Source organism: Solea solea, chromosome 15 (assembly GCF_958295425.1).
Source record: "Solea solea chromosome 15, fSolSol10.1, whole genome shotgun sequence".
Classification (NCBI taxonomy): Eukaryota; Metazoa; Chordata; class Actinopteri; order Pleuronectiformes; family Soleidae; genus Solea; species Solea solea.
The window spans coordinates 10,848,790-10,864,885 of NC_081148.1; the positions used below are offsets into that span (position 1 = coordinate 10,848,790).

Below are 16,096 nucleotides of genomic sequence, written 5' to 3' on the forward strand. Positions count from 1 at the left end.
TTTTCACTTCCACTTTCACAAGGCAAGCTGTGAATGTCTCTCTCACACTTCATCATCATCATATTAAGCAGCAACTGGTCTTAATAACATGTTCTCTCTCTCTTTCTTTGTGTTTGTGTGTGCACATGTGTGTGTACATGTATTTGTTACTTCTTCCTTTTCCGGTATAAACACTGACCTTGTCAGGACCAGTAGTCCTCATGGAGACCTAAACCTTCTGGTCCTCATATGAGGCAGAACCCTGATTTCTGAGGAACTGGTTGAGTTTAAGGCTAAGATTTAAAATTGTGGTTAGGATAAGGTTAGGGTAAGGCATCAAATGGTTATGCTTAAGGTTAGGGATAATGCTTTGATTAGAGTGTCTACATGAATGGAAATGCGGTGTCCTAAGAAGGTTATGTGTGTGTGTGTGTGTGTGTGTGTGTGTGTGTGTGTGTGTGTGCATTCAGACTGCAAGTAGCTCCATAGCGAAACAGTGCAACGGGCAGCAGAAGAAATTAATTTCAGGTCTATTAGATTGCACAACTCTGGAAATTTAGCAGTTTCGTCGATGCTGGCACTTGCACAGGGATTAGGGAGAATGTTACCAGTCATTGTCAGTTATATATGGATTTATTTGATTTATTAACACAGTATTGCTGCCTGCCAGTTCACTGCACTGGGGCAGAAAATGATGCCTTAATCAGGTTACCATAAAGTCGTGTAATCTTCAATTCAGTTATTCTGCAACGATTCATTAATGATTGACCCGGTTCTGAGTCTTTTCTTCTCCTTTTTCCTTCAGTAACTCCTCACAACTTGGCATACCTTGTTAAATGTCACCACTGTGTGTGTGTGTGCTGGGATTTCAGTTGGCCTCAGTGAAATGAACGACAAGGCTGTGATTGGAGGTGGGATTCAGCGCACTTGATACTAATCAAAAGCTTCTGCCAATGTGTCTTCAGGAAATGCTTGTATAACTGGAACACCAGACAGATTTCTTGGTTCCTGGTTTATGTTTGTGTGTGCTCTCCTCGGCTGTGGTGAAGTTCAAGGGTAAATCTAACCTCTGCATTTCCACATTAGCGTTGTCATATTTTACATAAACTAAAAAATAAATGCAAAGTTGCTGATTCCTGAAAGTTGTGCAGTATTTTCTCATTCAGGAGTAATGAAAAATGAGTACAGCAGCAGGTGGCAGCTGGAAACTTTTGCGTGTACTCAACACTGTTCTGAGCCCGGTGAGCCAGGTAATACTTAAAAGTTGTGTGTGTGCGTGTCAAGATTCGCTTGTATTCCAACTCCCTCCCATCTTCCCTGGCCCAGCCTGGTAAATGACCACATCCTCTACAACTCGGCTGCCCGTCCAGATAGATGTCACAAATAATGGGGAGTGCACTGGGAGCATTTTTGATTTATGTGTGTGCAGCACCTTCTGGAAGAGAAAGATTGTGTGACTTGATGGACGGCCAAAATCTTGAAAAGGGTCCTTCCTGAGAGTCGAGGCCATGCAGTATTTTTGGATGGACTGAGCTCAAGTCATGGCAGAAAGACAAAGAACAGTTTTTATGTATATTCATTCCATTATGTCCAATGTTTGTCTTGATGTCACAGTTATTTCTCTTACTGTTGCTTTGCCTTTTCCCATGAACAGTTTGCATTTGTGGATAAACAGACACACACACATATTAAACATCTCTAAATTCTTGCAAACATCTGCTTCTGCCACAAAAGACATTGACTTAAACGCACACGCACTTGCCTGCAGTCACCATGACTTTTGTATTAACAGCTTTGTTGCTATGACAAACACCATAATCTTCATTCTGGTATGTGGCAGGTGTGTTTCATCAGTCCTTCAAATACTCAGTATGGAGTCAATAATTTTATAATTCTTCCATTGTGTCGTTGCTCACTGTGTAGCAATCCCAGTGTGAGTCAGATGAGGATTGCATAAATAACAGGATGACCTTTGATAGAGGAAAAGATTTCATCCTGTGCCAGTGTGATTGTACACCATACCTGCCTGCTGAATGCTGCCACAGCCAGAAAAGGTTAAAAGGTGTTAGTGAGTACTTACTGTATGTTGGGTTAGGGTGAGAGGAAATATGTATATTGGCTCATGTTTACGTGTTAGCCACATCTTTATGAGGATTTTGTCCACTTGGCATGTGTGTTCAATTATTTACAGTGACCGACTCAGATAGCAGCGACCAGGTGACTGTAGTGGGGAGTCAGATTCATCCTTAAACAAGGGTCAGTGGAGTTCACTCTCATTTGTATGTCCTCGCATTCTGTGAGTGTTGTGTTGATCACCTGTTGTGCACCATAACACAACTCAAGGAAGTGTCTTTTTTGTTACCTCTTTGGACAAAAGTGAGGGTGCGACACCTACGAGACTAGAAAGTGTTTTTGCTGCATGCAGCATGAGCAGCACAGTCCAGTCCAGTAGTGGACTTTTTGTGGACACGCAGATGAGGAAAGTATGACATGGGCCTCAAGGGACTTTCATTCACTCTCTTGAGCTAGTGTTTGCTTTTTGTAAATTCTAACACTTCTAGGACAGCACTGTGGTTCACACTACAGTGTTTACCTGTTGACTGTCAAGAATAATTTATAGTTTGGCAAGCCTTTATACAGTAGCTTATTAATTAATAATAATTTGTCCTGCCCATGATTTTATGAGGAAGAATTGGCTGCAGGGACATTGTAGCAACAGGTAATTTTTTGTCTTGAGGGGTTACATTGTTACGGCAGTTATCTTGGGCTCAAATCAAGTGTTTGTTAAATTCAAAGTACAGCCAATGGCCTGTTCCTCCCTCCCTCTTTCTGTCTAATGAATACTGCACATGTCTATATCAGTCTCTCCTCTAAGCAGACAGGGCACAACCACGCACATGTATGTACATGTGTGTGTGTGTAACTGGACTGGTGTTGTGTGGATCTGTCTGCGTCTGTGACCGGCCTATCGCTCCCCGTGGGCACATGAAGGGCACTATGGTGGTTGGGGGCTGGGAGCTGCTGACATGACCGCCCAGTTCAAAGAGATGGGGCATGAGATGCAGGCAGAGAGTGAACAGTGCTGCCTTTATATTCACCTTGGCCGAGCCTGGGAAAACTCTGCAGCCCCCCGTCCTCGCCTGTGGTTACAGGCAGGGAGTCAAGTGGACTTACAGGTGCTGCATAGTGCTCAGGCTCCGCGATGTGATCTGTTGAAAAAAGGGATTTTATGAATTTAATGAGAGCCAAGTGTTGATGGATGACATGGAGGGAAATGTTGTATAGTGACATGCATGTAAAACGCTTTGTTAATATGAAGTTCAATGAAAAACTGTGTATGAACCAATCTTGTATTCCTTACCAGTCCACATGGAACTCATGCAGATCTGCTGAAACCTCCCCCAGAACAGAACAGAACAAAACAAAACAAAACAAAACTGCTGTTTAGTTATGTACAATGCACGCTCTGATTCTTCATCATCCTGCTCTTTCTCTGGCTCCCCCTCTTCTCCTCTGAACATCATTCTCTCCTCTCAAGTCTGGCTGTTCCACTAGCATGGCATAGCTTCATTTTCCAGTGACTCCATGCAGGAGCTCTCTGAAGTTCTCCCACTGGTATTATTCCATTGGCGCTGTATGTAGCACCACTCTGCTGTGCCCTATGAAGAAACTGGCTATCACCTCTGATACTCCGTACTCAGTGTTTATAGCCTGCAGTCCATGCACTAACACCTGGCTGTAGGTACTGTTACCCTTGTTGCCCTGCCTCCAGTCCTCAATATACTGCCATCTTCCTCCAGCGACATACAAATTGCCCTCCAGGATCCATATATTTAAACTTATTTTTTATGACACCTTCCTCAGGGCTGACTATGATAACACTTGTTGCTGGAGTGGGCTTAAGTGTACATTGGCAAAGCCAGGCAGGTGTAACTCAGCAGGCCCTTGCTATTTATCAACACTGTTTTATGTTTTCGCTGCAGACGGCAATGAATGTGTCTATTCAGCAGAGGGTGTGAAGCAAAGTTTGGGAGTAAAACGACAGAAGCATGTGTGTGTTTTCTATGGACTAGGCTAAGTTAGGCTATGTTGTGCCAGTGTCTGATGTGAGCGATCCAGGGGGTGTCGCTTGTTTGTGTGTGTGTGTGAGAAGGGAGGGGAGAGGCTGACATCACTTCTTCCAGTGCTATGGGGGTTGTTATTGTTGCCGTTCTCAGAGGAGCTGGAGCTACAGCAACGTTTTCAAAGGGACTTGACATGACGGGGGCTCTGTCATTTATACACATACGCAGATAAACAGACCGGCCTGGGCAAACATATACAGGCAGTCACGCTGACCGGCTCACAGACTCTCGCACACACATCAACGTGAAACGGACTGATACACAAAGACATTTGCACACGCGTACATAACCCCCCATCCCCCCCAGACACACACACACAAAGACAATTCTCAGTTTAATTACAGAGTATAGGAATGACACAGCTGCATTATCACTTCTGGAGAAACTGCCAATTATGGCTCTGCATCAGCTGTAAATCTGCCCATCTCAATGTAAAGCTGTGTGTTTGTGTGTGTGTGTGTGTGTGTGTGTGTGTGTGTGTGTGTGTGTGTGTGTGTGTGTGTGTGTGTGTGCGCGCGCGCAAGGGTACAAGCAGGCACTTGCTCACACATGTTGCCCAGAGTCAGGGCTTAAACACATTATGCTGCATGAAGAGAACATGCTCTCAGGGTAAATTTATTAAGCTTGACAGCACCCTGCGGTTGAAACACTCATTTTGACTGAACTGAGTCTAAAGGTGTAATCTGGAATTTATTTAACCATCCCTACACACATATGTTTTTAAAAGTTCTAAGTTTTGCTAATGGGGAAAAGACCGTCTTCAAAACGTTGTCAGGCCCATGAAAAGGCCTGAAATGGATTTTATAATTCTCAATTTGGTCTAGTGAGAGAAAAAGTACTTTTTTGAACGTGGAAAAAGGTAACCAAAGTGGTGTGACGATCATTGAAAGACGAAACCATGCAATTCATCGCAGAGTACTGCATTATCACATACATAAGGTTATACTTTACACTAAATGTTATTGTTTTGTGTCTCTCTCATGTGATAATGCTTTAGCCATATTCACGCAACATGACTTTCAAAGTTTTGCATTTCACACTACAGGATTTGTTGACTTGTGATCGTGGGTGTTGATGCTGCAATGAACCAACACTACACTGGTGACAAGGAATCACTCATTATATGATGTTCCACTTGGAGTAACCCACGACTTACGTGTAAGTCTTGTCACAAAAACACATGTTCATGTGACATGTGGAATGATGCACAAAACCAGGCTTGGTTTCACTTTGTTTCATATCGAGGTCGACCGCTGAACTTTAATCGAAGCAGCACTTTTTTTTACTTATTGGTTCATAGCTGTTGAATTCATGTTTGGGTTTGTAATGCCTTCACTTCACCCTGGCCTTCATTTATAACAAAGAATAACATGCAGTTCAGCTAAATGGAGAGACCGTAAAGGTCAAAAGAAAATATCACTAACTATTAAAAAAAACATACAGCTATAAATGAAAATACTGTATTTCCTTTTCCTCACTATAATCTTTTGTGTGTGTGTGCGCACTGTATTCATGCAGGGTGGAGATTAGGTCTCGGATTAATGGGATGTCCCTTGCTGCATGTGGCCCCTCTCCTCCTCCACATTCCACTGTACCGCACTCACACATTCAAGGCCTTGTGTGACCCTTCACCACTTGAATATACACATGCACACACACAGTCACAAACGCATTACCCTTTGGCAACGTTTCACCCCCCTCCTCCCTCCTTCACCCTCTGGGGCTTTTGGACATCAGAGCAGGCCTTACCAATCCCTATTTTAACAAGCATACAGACTCGTTAAACTAACACACGGCCAGGTCTATTGTCCCACAGCTTCATCTGGAGTTTGTGTGTTGGTTTGGCCTGGACAGTAGGTTAGGATAAGATTTGGACAGCACTGGATCCCCACTAATCCCTGAAAAGCAAAGGTAAAGCCCAGTCCAGGACCTCCGGCGCTCTCAGCGTTGCACCCTCCTTTACCGACACACACACACACACACACAGACAGACATTCTGTGTTATGATTGGATCCCATAAGCATCAGCAATTATGTCTCCCATTACCTAAAAGAGCTGATTGCACCAGAAAGTGGATCAGGGGCATGCATCTACGAGTCTACACAAATCTGTGATTCTGACAGTGACTGAGGTGTAGGTGGCTAGCTTACCACTGACAAGCTTGTCAGGGGCCTGGTATATAGTGATAAAAACTTATTTGTATTCATTTTCTGCCATTTATTCTACTACCCTAGTGAAGTGGAAAAAGTCGACGGAAGCACTCAACACAACTAACTGATAACGATTCACTGGCACAAATGCTTGTCAAAGGTCAACAAAGTTGAATATGATGTAAAGCAATTGGCGTGGATTTACGTTGCCCTCCTGGGCAAATCCATTGATTGCTGCCATTTTATTGGAGTGACCACAAAATGCTGTCACTGTAAATGCTAGTGTGACCAAACCTTAATAGGAGTTATCCCCCGAACGTCCAGCTCCCTTTTCTATAGACTGTTTCAGAGGAAAGAGTTAAGCTGTCGGGTGCAAGTGTAATGCACACTGCCCCAGTGAATTGACTTTAAACGGGGGAAAGAGAGTCAGAACACGGCAAACGGTTTTGATTTATGGGAGCAGAACCACATTTGATATTCATTTCCGCAGCTGTGGCCAGCTAAAAAAACAGCCCTGCAAATAGACCCATTCTGACAATGGTGCAGTGTAGCCCTCCAGTGTGTGTGCGTGTGTCTGAAAGACAGTTTGTGTCTCAGAGCCTGCGTGCGTCACTCCTATTTTAGGAATGTTTTGGGGCTCTTTCAGTTAAATTCACCGCAGATGTTTCTGATTCGCCAAACACATATAATAAGTAATTATTGAAAACACCTTTCAGTTGCTCAGGGTTGTGTGGCGCTTCATTTTGTGTAATCGAAGCTGTGGTTTTTCAGAGAGGCGCAAGATCCAAGAGCTTATTGAAAGCCAGCAAAACAGCCCCACAGTCAGAGTTTCCTGAGAGAAGAAGAAAGAAAATGAAGCTTAAAGAAATATCCCCCATCCCGCCTCGGTGAAAAGCCAGAAGACGATAGGCGGGAAGGAGGTCTGAAGACGAAGAGGGAAGGATCAGCAGCAATCATAGCCAGTCAGGTGGAAAGAGATGAGGAGATTAGGTCGTTAGCGATAGAGGGAGTAAGAGATTGCTGATTGTTAAATAACTGAAACTCCGACAAAGACTGTAAGTGGACATGTATCTCGAATATTTGCTTCCAGGGAAACACAATGGACAAGTATGGCATCATGGGGATAAACCTTCAACTATTCAACAAGGGTTACCATCAGTCTGTAGAAGGGCTAATCAGTGGGAAAAGAAAAGGAGGAAGCACAACAGATACATGTACGCATGAGTCAGAGTCCTACAGAGAGTGGTGATGTGCTCACAATAAAAGCCGATGAACTTTGGCACTCAAATAATGATGAGTGCTGACGATTTTGTCTCTGTTTGAATGTAAAACGACACACAGAATAGAAGTAGTTTGCAGACAAGGATAATACCAAGGTTGATAGCACAAACATGTCTTTTGAGTAGAAGTTGTCCTTCCTGTTTGTGATGAAGCTACAAAACGTTCTAAACGAGAAGCTTTCTGAAATTTGAGAGGCTCACTTGTTTGGAGAACTTCATTTGTGTTACCGGGCCTTTAGGGTGTTTATCTTTCTCAGCTACAGATGGATATGTTTGATTGAAATTTGGTATGAGTTTATTGTACAGTTTTCTCTCTGTAGTGCAAATAGAACCAATGTTTGTTTACCCCTGTAGAGCTACAATTTCTGGTCGCTGGATAAAGGCTCTGAGACTTTAGCAGTCTGTTTGCACAAGCTTACATGTCTACAAATTGGTGTCTGCGATTCTGTGTGGGTGTCTGAGTGCTTGTTCTGTACGTGGGTGTTTTTCTGCGTGTGTGCATGTCATTTAGGGGGAGAAGGAGAAAGAGAGAGAGAGATTGGAGACGGGATGGGGGATGACAGGCTGGATCTGATTACGGGTTGGAATGGCTGGGAGGGTTTGTGGTACAGCGCTTTCTCAATAGTACATTCCTGTGTGCAAGCTGGGGCAGGATCTACCACTACAGGCCGGCCTCTGCCAGAGGGATTAAGCAGAAGGGACGTCGTCAGAACAAGAAGCAGGCGTGGGCCCACATTTAGCGGGCCCTTGCTAGATAGCAGGATAGAAGATGAGTCATTCACACATCCTGCTTTGGACTCCGTGACACTGGAACATGGTTACTGGCCTCCTGTGTTACATGAGCACAGGAGACATTCTTCTACAGCGCAAAGGTCTAAGGTTGGAACTGGGTTTTATTGTTTCTGGACACTAGGTGGGTGTCAAATTCACATGCCCTCAGTAGCTGTCAGCACTGAGTGGAGTGACCTTTAAGGAAGGAAACTGACTTTTTTTTTTTTGCATAAAATATGCCCCAGAGGTACGTGTGGGGGAAGTCTTGTGTGTATGTGTGCTGGCATGAAACGTCTGACAACTGCACAAATCAACTCTGTTTAAAAGTCAGCAGCTGGATGCCAGTGTGACCCATCCACACAGGAACATTCAGACTCACCTGCTCTGTCAGGTTAATGCCAAATATTGCCAATGGGTGCTTGGTGCCCTTTCACTTCATTTAAGCAAACACATCACTTAACAGTTCATACCTGCCTATCAGTCCCACTTGTAATAAGCCAGAGGTCTGTCTCTCCATTTAGCTGTCTGTTTTTTGGGCTGACTGGCTAACTGGCTGTTTGTACTTGTCAGTTGATGACAGACCGTTTCTCTTCCTGTCTCTCCAGATTCTCTCCTCCTTTCACATATACACACAAAAGCACTCCCTCTGCGTCAAGTTCAGGCCAAGGTTTTGACATGAGTCAGTGAACAACACAGAGGTTCTCATGCTGAAAGCTGATAAGGAGGCCTTCCTCCCACTGAAAGCCAGCGTGTGTTTGTGGGGCTGTGTGTACCAAGCAGCTGAGGGAGGACGAGGAGGGTGATGCAGGCTTTGGCCCAGGCCTTTGTTCCCTATCTTACTGTTGCCGCCATCGCTGCTGATGGTAAACGCTTCCAACAACTCACAAAAGAACCCCCACCACTCCTTCTCCCCTTTTAATTTGATTTACTACACGAAGGAAATAACATTAACTTGTTCATACGCCCCCCTGCCCCCCTCGCTCTTTGTTCACTGGTTTGTTTACTATTCCCTGTATGGAAAACCCTTCAGGAATGTGGAGGAAGTGGGTGTTTCCTCCAGGAGCTTACGTTTTTTTTAATGGGGCTGGGTAGAGTAGAACAAGAGATGGGAGGATGGGGGTGGCTTTCCAATATCCCACATTGCTTCAGGTAGTTGGGTAGACAGACAGACCAGACCGGCAAGAAAGAAGAAGTGTGTGTGTGTGTGTGTGTGTGTATTAGCTTAGCTTCAGGTTACCCTGGACAGCAAAAGCTCTATAAATTAGGAGGGATACTTCATCAAATTAAGCCTCCATCCCACCTGCAGAGAAAAGGCAGGATGGAAATTTCTTTATAACCCCACTGTCACCTTTAAAGAAAAAACTTGAAACCTCCATTCATCCATGCTCATATTATCCTTTGGTGACAGTAATTGAATTCCTAAAAAATGACTCACAATTTAATTTGGCGCTCGGACATGTAACTCAGATGCCATGATATAATCAAAAGCATCAATGTCATTAGACTCTGTAATGACTCTGTAATGACACTGTCTCACTGTCATTAATTTAGGCACATAAAGCAAGATCCCACCTAGCAACCTTTAAAAATAAACAAATGTTTGTTTGTACCCTCAGTCAGGTTTATTTGACAGAGCCCATTTTCAGCTAAAGGTCGCAGCATAAATTATACATTATTCACAAAGACGACAGGATAATAACATCAACAACAAAAATCACCAACGGTTATGCACTGCAGCTTTATTGTGTCTATTCATTTGTTAAAGTAAACCAATTCCAATCAACTTAAAATGTATCTCCTTTGCTTCGCTCTTGTTATTCTCTACATCACTGACAGTCTGTCTCGTCTAGTTGTTTATTGTTGCAGTTACTTTTGACCCTCTGTGATTACGCACACCTGTGTTCACCTGCAGCCGTCCGCACTGACCTTTGTCCTCAAGAGTTTCAGTAGCTGCATGTGAACCTCGTTCTGTGTTTGGAGCTGTTGATGATCAAGTGATTAAACAGTTTAGATGAGGAAAACATCATCCCAGTCACACAGAGTGAAGGCTTACAGTAGAATACCATCAGTTCCTGGCAACAGCGCAGGAAACAAATCAAATGTATGAGCTGTTTGCAAATCTTGCGGTCACAACCTTTCTAACAACTAATACATTTGTAAATGATGCTCTCACGCCCGCTCTCACCCCGTCACCCCTCCACAAAAACACACACATTCACACACGGCCTGCGAAAAGGGGCTGAATCATCTGTACTAATGAAGGCCTTAGATTTCCATGCCGCTCTTATTCTGACTATGTCTGCGTCTGCCTTGACCACTAAAGAGTCCCAGCTGCCCACAGAAATGCCTACGAGGGATGCCTGCCTCCTAACTCTGTCAGCTAGTGTGTATGTTTGTGTATGTCCATGGTGTTTTTGATCAACATTTGTATGTTTTTCCCAGGCTCTCTGCTTGAAGATTATCATAATTTCCTTGAATTATAATCCCAGAATACTTACACAAAATAAAAAAAGAAAGTGTGTGATATCACCTCTTACCTGGCGTGACCTGTATTATCCCAGCAGACTGAAACAAACCGCCAAATACTTAGCAAATATTACATATTGGCTTTGAGTCATGATTCCTGATGCTGTAGCTTATTTAGTTAAATTCCACAGGTTTCTGCATTTATGTCAATACAATTACACCCATTTCACTTATTTGCACTTGTGTGCCTGGGCGTGTGTGCATGTCTGTGTGTGTGTGTGCATGAGGGAAGGGGCTCAGATGTGGGTGTGTGTGTGTGCATGTCTATCTGCAGGTGATGATTTGATCTCAGGTGTGTTTTTGTGTGTGATTGAAGATTGTGTTTGAGGAATCCAGCCCCCCATCTCCCAATCTGTCCATCTCTCAGCGCTCTTGTAGCAGCAGATCAGAGTTCCACTGCTTTGCAGCGGGTGATCACAGGACTCCTTTTCTGTTTTATAGAAACAGGCCTGTCACACTGGTATGTGGACCATCTGTTAACACTCGCCACACGAGCACTGCTACCAAACAGTGTTCATCGTCGCTCTCTCAAACAAATCTTGTTTCAATGATCAGCAACATAACTTTAACATAACTGTTTACCTGTTCATTCAAATATTGTGTCATAGAGGACCAGGCATCCAACACAAACATGTTCAATTTAATCACACTGACACAGTCTTTAAACTGATATGTTTCACTTGAAAGCTCCTCCTTGAAGATACTCCAATATACTAAACTATCAGTCTATTCATAAAAAGATTATTGAAATGCCACTTAAAAGAAACATTACACTTTGCGCCACTTCGCATTTTTTACAAGCACTTACATGCCTGCAGTTCCATCCATACTATAGCAAGGGTCCACGGCAATCTAGAATCAGAAAAAAGCATACTTTATGACACGTTCCATTCTAGTAGTGGCAATTCTTCCCCTGGCATTTGCCCTCTTTTGTATGTCCTTGTATTATTTGAGCACTGAGTTCTACATGTGGGTACCATTGGACTTCCTCTCATAACTTGTCCTCTCATAATGTCTTACAGACACTCTGAAGCTCGGAAGCTCATTTCAGGCCCAGTTATTTACATATTAAATAAGCTGAGCTACCCTGGAACTGGTTTGTGCTATCTCATAGAAATCAATTGCTGGTTTTAATGTGCCGTGCTGCTGCGGCAATGAAGTAGTAGTCATATAGTTGAAGGAGTTCAAGCCAACTAATTGTAATGAAATATAAATACAACAGTATGTGGTTGACCATTTATTTGAGGTCATCATGACATCAGCAATCCTCTCTGATGCTAAGCTAAATGGCTTTGGGCACCAACATACATCGGAAAACATCACTGGCATAAAAATATTGGTTGTGACCTTATTTTTCATACAGTATAAAAGAATACAGACCAAGACGTCAGGAAAACGCAGACCGACTAACATTCCCCCCCAAATCTTTTTTAAGCGTAAGTGTTTCTGATTAACATCCGAAATTCTGGCATTTTAAGTATCACTAAGATAACAATAAACGAAGCTAGGCATTGCATGTAAACACAAATCCAGCAGCTGTACACGCCCACAGCAACTGCGCTATAGTACCCAAACTCTGAAGTGAGGAGGCGTCAGTGAAGGGCCTGATTTGAATGAGAGATGTCATTTTTAATAACAATCGAGCACTACTGAAAAAGATGAATCACTGGATGAACCAATACAGCGAGACGCCGCCTCAATGTTTGTGGTTGATCTCACCGATAACACATGATGTGGGGTTTGGTGTGTTTTCGATCAGTCAGATTACTGGCTTGATTGCAGGAGCAGAACGGTCTGGATGTCACGACTGAACAGACCGTGACCTACAGGATAATGGAGTTAAATGCATAGCGCAGACCGCTTGTATGGTTGCAAATTGAATTCAGCACAAGAGGAAAACAAAACAGCCTATAATCTGAGTTGTTGTTGTTGTACATCGAAAACAACTGTCATCTCTTCCCCTGACACACACACACGCACGCACACGCGCGCACGCGCACACACACATGTCCACCCCAGGATTTAACCACAGTGTTTACCATCATCCAAAGGGCCTGTAATCTGATCTATCTTAGAGAGGAGCAGGAGGTTGAGGAGATACAGGAAATGGATGGGGTCATGGTTAGGAGAAAGAATGATACTGACAGTTTGTATATATGTATGTATATATGTATATATATATATATATATACGTGCGTGTGTGTGTCTGTGTCAGGGGAAGAGATGACACTTGATTTTGATGTACAACAACAACAACAACAATTATGTGTGTGTACATGTCTGTTGTAGCCTATGAGGACAATTTTTGATTACAAATAACTGGAAGTCAGTGCACGGTCCCAAGAATAGCTACACAAACCTGTGAGATTGTGTGCGGGTGGGTGGTGGCTATAATTGCTACCTATAGAGCCCCTTGGGACAAATGCATAATATGTGCCGTAAACAGGTGTTGTTGGTGGGCTCAGAGTTGCTTGTTAAATGAAACCAATTCATTTACCATCGCTACTACAAAATTGCAATTATAATGACAAAGTAATTATTTGGTCTAGAACAACAACACTGCTGGCTGCGTATTACGTAGTAAGCTTTAGACGTTTGAAGAAGTTTGTTTCGGTAGATAACATAGAACCAGGCTTTCTTGTTTACTTTACGCTAAGGCTTTACGCTATACTGGCTGCTTGATTAATATTGTAATTAATGCTGATTAAGCAGCACACATACTATATAATGACTGACATCCCTAATGTCCCCACCGTACCCCACCCACCGGTGAAACAAATCCAAACTTGGTTGATTACTATCCCTCAAAACTTAACATACTTGGCTTCCAGCAGACTGTAAAATGGTTGGAGTTAACTTAAAATGGCATGAAGAGGGACTCATAATGACAAAGTAATAGCCAGAAGGCCAATGTATATTTACATGGCTGCCCTTTGTCTTTGCTTTCTCAACTGTAAACTTTTAGGTGTGGGAGCAAGTGCCACAGTTGAGTTTCCCCCCTGACCCAGCATATCCTCCCACCAGGTCCCACAATGCTGCAGTGGTGCCAGGACAAGTCTAGTCTGGGTCTGTGCTTGTGTGTCACATTCACAATGGCATTAAAGACGTCTTGCTGGGGGGAGACTGGTGAGGGAGGAAACTGAAGCAGCTGGAGTGCACTGAGCCGAGCGGTTTTCCATTGCCAAAGGAAAAATAGTTCACTTTTGTCTTGTTGTATCGTAACAATAACAACACGAATGCAGCTTTTGTCACAATGGTTTTACTCAATCCTGAGTCTGTAGCTGATGCATTCCCACATTCACATGGTGAAGTTGTTTTGGATGGATTTCATGGAGCCATTTAAAGTTGCCGTTACTTTTTGTCTATGTCACAATAATAAATAATAGAATAGAATAACATTTACCTGCAATTTGAAAAAAAAAAATAAGGGGATGGGATACATGTCATAGACACAAATAATATAACGTATACAAAGTTAACAATTCAATGTATTGCAAAATGGGTGCATATGTGATTTCACTAGTTTTGAAGAATGAGAACAGACACAACTACTTAAATAGATGACTGAACTCTTTAAAAGTTGAAAGCACCTTGGTTGACACAAATTTACACTACTTCTATTTGCATGAGACGAGACATAAAGTCAGAAGACGGTTATTTGAAACAGACATGATGCACTCTGAGTTGCTGTCAGTCACAAGTACACATTCAGTCATCGTGCAAACTGGTTTTACCACTCACTCGCTCAACGTGGTTCATCTCAAATCTCAGTTAGTGTCACAGAAGACTGACTGGTGTTGTTGAGGTTTGATTGATTCAGGCAAATCACAGCACAGGGTGTTATTATGGGTAAGTGAGTCATCCTAGTTGCGCCAGCCGCAGGCCTGTTCATGTCTTAGAACATCAGTTTGTTACCAGTAAAATCAGTTATAAGGCGTGCTTGTGATGTGACAGTTTTGTAGGCTACACACAATATATTTGTCTGTGTACCCTGGGGCTTTGTTGGAATCTGTCTTCTGGGGAAGTTGTTGTCTTAAATAGATTAAATTTACAAGTAAGAACTTGCTACATTACCTACAGTATATTGTTAACAATAACCCAGCGGGATTTTGGAGGGAAGATTAATAAAACAGAACAAACCTTGTTGTTTCCACTTCAAAGAGCAGACCCACAATTTGTGCTAATGAACGGACACTGAACAGCATAATTATGATTATAATAGACAGCTATACCTGTAGTCAGATCACTCAATCCTGACTCAATCGTCACTGTCACACTAATAATGACGTATCCACCTGTACTGTGCCATACCATTACTCTGGTACCCCAAGGGAAGGGTACCAACAAATGGAACTGTTGGGGCCGGTTATTTTGGTACTATTCCAAATGGAAATGCAAAGAAAATGTACCATACCAAACTAAACTGTTCCACTCTGTGGAAACACCCCATATGTATCTCTAAAAAGGCTTTTGATGTTGACCCTGCAGCTTGCGCCAGCCTTATATCTATCTAATCTGTATCTGTTTAGGCTGAAATGTCTGCACTGCTGCCCAAAGAACATTCACCCCTGTGGAGAGCTGTGAATTTACGAGGGGACTCATTTTTATCTGGGTTCTCCATAGGATGTATCTACACAATCAGTCCCCGGAGAACATTTACAGAGCCTGTGTTAGCGCACTCTTGTTGTTGTATTGGCAAGATAAATGAAGAAATGTGTATCTTGTTGTTTCCACTTCAAAGAGCAGATATTGTCCCATGTGGTTGTTGAAGAGACAACCCCATGACCTTCATATACAGATTGACCATTGCTGAACACTAGGCCAACCTGTTGGGCTATTTGCTGGAAATTAAAACCCCCAGATATATAATTATAGGTTTGCAGTGCAGCAGCCAGGTGTGAGGGTTTGATTCACCTCATATTGCTGTATGAGTGGACTCACTGGGATCTGCATTTTCCCCTTTTATAATCAGTCTAACATACACTACACACCAGCTTTCTTGGGCCTTGTTTAGGGTTGACGACAGTTTAAAAAAAAAACAATCCACTCATGTATAATTATCTTTCCCACCTCACCTCTTCTGCCATGACATGACTTAAAAGCAGTGGTGTCCCATGAGCCAAAATAAACCTCCAGTTGTTTGCAGATCAACCAGAATGATAAAGCAAGGACAAATCCAGTCACGTATTAATAGTCCATCCTTTAGCAGGCTGGGTCTTGTAAAGCCCTACCAACAGCAGAGTTCAGTCGTTGTGTATTGGCTGGT

General features: G+C 42.9%; 1 long non-coding RNA gene across 1 annotated transcript in view; it reads left to right on the top strand.

Annotated features, from left to right (window-relative positions):
• Positions 1–16,096, top strand: part of LOC131474275 (uncharacterized) — a 44,243-nt gene that overhangs the window by 5,721 nt on the left and 22,426 nt on the right. The window lies entirely within an intron of this gene.